The sequence below is a fragment of the Amphiprion ocellaris genome, chromosome 16, assembly GCF_022539595.1.
Source record: "Amphiprion ocellaris isolate individual 3 ecotype Okinawa chromosome 16, ASM2253959v1, whole genome shotgun sequence".
Taxonomy (NCBI): Eukaryota; Metazoa; Chordata; class Actinopteri; family Pomacentridae; genus Amphiprion; species Amphiprion ocellaris.
This window is the reverse complement of record NC_072781.1, coordinates 24,652,150-24,659,296: the sequence shown is the minus strand read 5'-3', so window position 1 is coordinate 24,659,296 and position 7,147 is coordinate 24,652,150.

Below are 7,147 nucleotides of genomic sequence, written 5' to 3'. Positions count from 1 at the left end.
TGCTCAACGGTTGGTCCAGGCTTCTTGGTCCTTCTCAGGAAGCTGAAGCATCCCATCTTCCTTTTCATCAAGGACTCCTGCATGGCTTCATTTTCCTTCTGCAGCTCGTTTTGTTTGTGCAGGAGGTGGACCTTTTCTTGCTGCAGCGTGATCTTCTGCTGCTCTAGGTCCAGTCTCTCTGCAGCCTCTTTGCTATGTTCCTCCTGAAATGCTCAGAGGAGCGCAGAGAGACCAGCCACCGAAGCCTGCAGTCGATGGATTTCTTCTTGCTGCAGCTGGCTAGACTTGGTGTTGTTGTTGTTCTTTTCAGCTTCTAGTGCAGCTTCAACCTGGACTTTATCAGCCATGAGCAGTCTGAACTTTTTGTCCACTCCCTCTTTGGTCTTCAGCAGCACATCTCTTTCCAGCAAGAGGTCCTCCTTCTCCTCCAGGATCTGGCTACTTTCTTGCTGCAGCTGTTGGTTTTCCTCCAGAAGGGCCTCCTTCTCTGACAGGAGTGTCTGATGATCCACCTGAAGGTTTAAGATCTTCAGCTGAAGTAGCTGTTGCTGGTCTGCTGCCTCTTTTCTGGCTTGGTCCAGATGTGCTTGGAGCTCTACGTGTCTGGAGAATCTCTGCAGACATTCCCTTCTCTCCAGGGTTCTTACCTGGTCTCTCTGGGTCTGCAGCTCCTGTTGGCTGGTCCTGAGTTGAGAGGAAAGACTCTGGTTGTTCCTCTGGAGTCTGGAGATTTCTCTCTCATACAGGAGTTGGTCTTGCTGCAACTTCATGTTCCTCTCTTGCAGCTGTTTAATCCTTTCCTTCAGTGTTTCAGTTTCATCTTTCTGTGACTGGTTATCAGTCCGAGATGAAACTTCTAAAGTTCTCTGTTGCTGAGTGGTGGTGGCGCCCTGCACAGAGTGGGATGGAGCTCTGCATGCAGCGCTGGACATCCTTCTGCTGCCTCTTTCAGTGCGTTGGTCCATTGTAGTCAGGTAGTGTTCAAGTGTTTTAGTCCTCAGTGCTTGAGAAAAGTGCTCAGTTGTGCTCTGGGAAGCTCTTGGAATCACTGTGATTGTCTGAAGAAAGACGACAGATTTATATGTTTCAGAATATGACGTATTAACTGACGTCCTGATGTGCTGTGACATCATAATGTGGTGTGACATGTCCGCCTTCGATGCTGTTGCTCGGCAACAGGACACACACTGTAGAACGTTCTCCAACGTTCTCCAACTGTAGCACTTGGTTAGCTCTAAGCTAATTGTCGAAAAAAAAACCACTTTCTTCTAAACAAGCAATAACCCGATCGTCACCTCTTTCCGTAGGTTTGGGTGATTTATTTCAATCATACAGTTCTGACAAGATTTTCTTTATTGTCTTAATAAATCAATAATTCATAAAGTGCATTTTGATCAATGCTCTGTTGACATATTTGTTAATTGTTTTCACGTTCTGTAAGCTAATGTTATTGTCCTCCACGTTACACTCCTCTGGTAAAATAAATGAACGAATCCCGTTCATTTTTTGTCTGCGCCGTTTCTTATCCAAAATATAAACGCTACAGCACACTGATGAAGGTTTATATAGTAGGAGTCTTTATTACGGGTTTATGTCAGGTAAAAACTCGTACGTAATTGGTCTGTGTGTTTCCTGAGCTGATAACTAGTAAACACTAGGAACGCTGTGCCGGTAAAACAGAAGCGACCGGTCAAATTTAAAATCCCGTTACAATTTATTGATTATAGGTCCGGTCTGTATAAGACGGCGTCTGGGTCCGGATCCGGACCGCGGTCCGCCAGTTTGTGACCCCTGCTATAGATCCATCAGTGGGTCATATGACTGCAGACTGACTGCTGTGCTGGTTCTTTCTGATCACCGTACTGGAGGTGAACCCAGACGTAATCCCCTTGAAACACCAGACAGTCCAGCAGGGTGAGGTTTGATCTCATCTGCAACAGGATGGGTGCTGTCAGCTGCCCATCATTTTAGTGGCATTAGCTTGATCCCTGTTATGAATAATGTAGATCAGTCCTGGTAGTTGAATGGGTGAGAAGCCCTTTCTGTCGGCATGCTTTTTCTTCTCTTTATAATAGGGAGACATGTGCAATGCTATTATATCCATCCACCCATCATTATCTATACACCGCTTAATCCTCATTAGGGTCATGAGGGGGCTGGAGTCTATCCCAGCTGACTTAGGGTGAAAGCAGGGGACACCCTGTCTATCACAGGACTACATATAGAGACAAACAATCACACTCACATTCACACCTATGGACAATTTAGAATTACCAATTAACCTGAGCATGTTTTTGGATTACACAAGGAAGCCAGAGTACCCGGAGAAAACCCACGCATGTATAGAGAGAACATGCAAACTCCATGCAGAAAGATCCTGGGAGGGCCAGGAGACGAACCAGAGATCTTTTAGCTACAATGCGAAAGTGCTGACCACCAAGACACTGTGCAGCCCCCTAATATTTTTTTTCTATGTTTATTTAAATACTCACTCCAAATATCCCACAACTGGTGAATAAATCCACTGTTTGGACTATAGCTCTGCCATGGCACCTGCCACCCTTGGGAGGGAGGAAAGAGGGAAGTCATTTGTTTTATGCTTTGCTCAGGTTCCCTCAGACAGGCACTCTTGTAATCTGATGCACTGGTTTTAACTACACGAGGGGGACAACTGGAAACACAACAACCAGATAAAGTTAGCAACTGGCTGGTGAACGTATTTGAGCATTTAGCTGTTAAAGAGACACAGTTGTTAAAGACTAAATCAGGCCTATTAACTCATGACTCATAGGTAAAAAAAAAAAACCACAAGAAAGCAGTTTTGATTCCCTAACCAGGAAGATAAATCTGAGTGTTGAAAGAGCGAAGTGCCTTTGAGCAAGACCTTACCTCTGTAACTGCTGCAGTAGGCCAGAGATGAATTTTACAGGCTTCTTTTACTCTTAATACATGCTTTCTTATGTTTTCTTACCTTTACATATTTGTGTTATATATTACATCAATATCAGTATGATGCAAAATTTGTTCAAGACAGTCTCACTCCTGACAGACCAGCATCGATGGATGATTGCTGAAGTGCGTGATTTATCATTTTAAAAGTTTTTGTTTCACTCAAAATCCTATTGTTTGTCCATGTACTCCTAGTTTTAAAGGTTTGTTCCACCCAAATGATACTTTCTAACTGGCAATTTATGACTTTAAAAGTTTGTTCCACCCAAAACTGTATCGAGTGCATTTTTTTTTGTCAGTGTCGGCTGATAATGATCAGCTCTAACTCAGTGTGTATATTTCATCTCATTCAACATGATGCACTCTGCTGTATGTGGGTTATGAAGTTGTGACACTTGGTATGAAGAAAAATGGGGAATCAATTTACAGAATATTAGGAGCACATGTTTTTTTTCCACTGCATGTTGCTGGGTAATAAGGGATGTGCATAGAACATTTTGGGTCACGTGTTTTCATTCTGCTCAGCCTGACTCACTGACACACAGTATGGGCAGTGCATGTTTAGTTACTTTTGAAAACACTATTTCATAGCACTATTTTCTCTTTTACAGTCTCAAACTTGAGCAATGAATACCAGGTTCAAACTTGGTTAAAATTCACCATCTAAATTACACAAGTTAATTTCAAACATTCCAGATTAGCACAATAAATGTGAAGAAGATAAAGGGACAATCTCTTTCTGATTGTAGACGGGGAAAGAGAGTTACATGCAGATACTGTGACAGAATTTTTCCAGTTCTTGAGACTTGCTAATCTTGAGCTGAATTTGCTCAGGCAGTCAGTTGTGGACAAACTTTGTAGATCAATTTCTTCGAAGTGGAATGACTTATTTTAAATAAATTAGGAGATCCTCTCACATCCTTGTCAGAATCATAGATATCCACAACTTTTGTTTTTCTGAGACACCTCTTTAGATTTATAGATGATAACATGAGGCATGGTGACACACCAGGACCCCAGATAGGGTTGCTAGAATATAGTTGTATCGACAATAACAACAATATTGATAGGCTAATAATACATGTATTTTTCACACAGTGTTATTTCACAATCAAGCTCACTTGTTCTGGATCCAGACAGAAGCTTTTTTCCGGTCACTGTTCTCGGATTGTCAGTTAACGATGCACAGCAGTGTATCAGCTTAGTCTCCGAGGACAACCTCTAAGACCGCTTCTCCTGCTCAAGCCCAGATCTCCTCTAGCTCTTAGACAAGACTTTCCATCTCTCTGCCAGACATCCAGCTCCCTCACCGACTACTTTGGTCCCAATAAACCACTTTACCTTTACTCTGGCCTCAGTGTCTGGTTTTGTGGGCAGCCTAAACACAACCTTGACAACACGTGATAATACACCAATCAGGCATAACATTATGACCACTGACAGGTGAAGTGAATAACACTGATTATCTCTTCATCATGACACCAGTTAGTGGGTTGGATATATTAGGCAGCAAGTGAACATTTTGACCTCAAAGTTAATGCGTTGGAAGCAGGAAAAATGGACAAGCGTAAGGATTTGAGTGAGTCTGACAAGAGCCAAATTGTGATGGCTGGATGACTGGGTCAGAGCATCTCCAAAACTGCAGCTCTTGTGGGGTGTTCCTGGTCTGCAGTGGTCAATATCTATCAAAAGTGGTCTGAGGAAGGAACAGTGGTGAACCAGCGACAGGGTCATCGGTGGCCAAGGCTCATTGGTGCATGTAGGGAGTGAACGCTTGCCCGTGTGGTCCGATCAAACAGACGAGCTACTGTTGCTCAAACTGTTGAAGAAGTTCATGCTGGTTCGGATAGAAAGGTGTCAGAATACACAGAGCATCACAGTTTGTTGTGTATGGAGCTGCATAACCACAGACCAGTCAGGGTGTCCATGCTGACCCCTGTGCACCGCAGAAAGCACCAACAATGGACACATGTGAACATCAGAACTGGACCACAGAGCAATGGAAGAAGGTGTCCTGGTCTGATGAATCATGTTTTCTTTTACATCACGTGGATGGCTGGTGCGTCGCTTACCTGGGGAACACATGGCACCAGGATGCACTATAGGATGAAAACAAGCCGGTGGAGGGAGTGCGGTGCTTTGGAGAATGTTCTGCTGGGAAACCTTGAGTCCTGCCATCCATGTGGATATTACTTTGACACGTACCACCTAGCTAAGCATTGTTGCAGACCATGTACACCCTTTCATGGAAACAGAATTCCCTAATAGCCGTGGTCTCTTTCAGCAGGACAATGCACCTTGCAACAAAGCAAAAATGGTTCAGGAATGGTTTGAGGAGTACAACTACCAGTTTGAGGTGTTGACTTGATCTCCAAATTCTCCAGATCCCATAACATACGAGCATCTGTAGGATGTGTTTTGTACAAACAAGTCTGATCCATGGAGGCTCCACCTCGCAACTCACAGGACTTAAGGATCTGCTGCTAGCATGTTGGTGCCAGATACCACAGCACACCTTCAGGGGTCTAGTGGAGTCCATGCCTCGACGGGTCAGCAAAAGGGGAACTAACACAATATTAGGTAGGTGGTCATAATGTTATGCCTAATCGCTTTACTACATAAATAATCCAGTGCCAATAACTATCTGGTTGACTCTGCAGCATAAGAACAACATACAGTTGATGTCAAGACTCTGTCTCTCTAAACGTGTTTTATGAGAGTAATTTGTTTGTCAAAAAAGAGACAAATCACCCAATAAACAAAATAAAAGATGAATTTGACGAATACCATTACTTCTCTCTATATGTATTGTAAGAATATCTTCTGAAATGTTCCTGATGCACTTTATTACTTTTTGTTTTTGGATCAATTGCTTGATACTTCAGCTGTCTTACAGAACTAAACAAAAAAAACATCAACTGAAGCAAGACCACAAAAATGTAGACGCATGTTTGTGGAAATCCAGAAGCTGAATGCTGTAATAGGGACACTGAGCGTATTTTAACATGAGAAATCCTAAAGGGTTATACCTGTAATACAGGATTTTTAAAGAAATATCTATTCAGGAGTTCAATTTGGACGTGCTTGGGGTACATTTTGGGACTTGTGTTCATCAAAGCACAGCGTCATCCCACATGCTTTTCGTGTGAAGATTAATATGCAGCATTCATGCATTCCTGAGTTATCTTGTGCTGTGTTTATTGCAGTTGTGTGACTTCTGCATAATAGTTTGTTATGTTTTATGATAGTGGTAAACTATTTCCATGTGATGGGACACCAACTGTTCTGGCAGACAAAGATCTTAAATTATTACAATAACGAGGAAATTTTCCAACAGAAGAGGCATCTGATCAGCATGTCCATCAATTTCACATGATCTCACAGCTGATGCTAAACACCAACAGATCCTGTGACATCAGTGTAGATAATTAAGAGCACATGATCCGATCTGAGGTCACAGGCTGGAACAAACTTTATTCCACTGACACGCTAGATTTCAGCAGCCTCATCTGTGATGCAAATATGTCTGCAGGATGGTCATATGATAACATCACGTAAAATCTTCAGTTTATAATTAAATTACAGTATTATAAGTAAGCACAGACATGGATGTAAACTGTAACTTCACTGGTCAGCAGCGGCAAACGACTGCATTTCTAGTTTCAAAACGTTTTGTTTCGTCAGTTTGAGATATTTATACACCTGTATAGAGGTTTAAGAAGATGGAGGAGTTTCTGATAATTTTGCCTTTGATTTATGGCAGAAACATATATTTTGTGTCCAGTGGTTGAAGCCAACTAAATAAATGTAAAGCAAGGTAAAATTTTTGTCCGTGGAAAGTTTTTTTCGGCAAAGTCCGGCAGACAGGTGAGGAAAGTTCCATACAAAACTGCACCCAGCAAGTGGCGCTCACGCTCCAGAAATCAACCAACTCATATTACTGCAGACTGAAAAACAGCTTAAAATTAAACTGATTCAATTCATTTTAAATGTTCAGAATATAAATTAGTAAATTTAACAAAGCATGTCTGTGAACATTACAAATGCGTGCTTTCACTCAGATTAACCTTCTGCTGACTGCTTACTAAGTCAACCTGGTGATGTCTGACCCATTATGAGCATGAATGGTCTTAGTTCCAGGAATAAACAGTGCAAAAGTTAATTTCACAAATGCACATGTGACGCTCTCCAAGTTAAA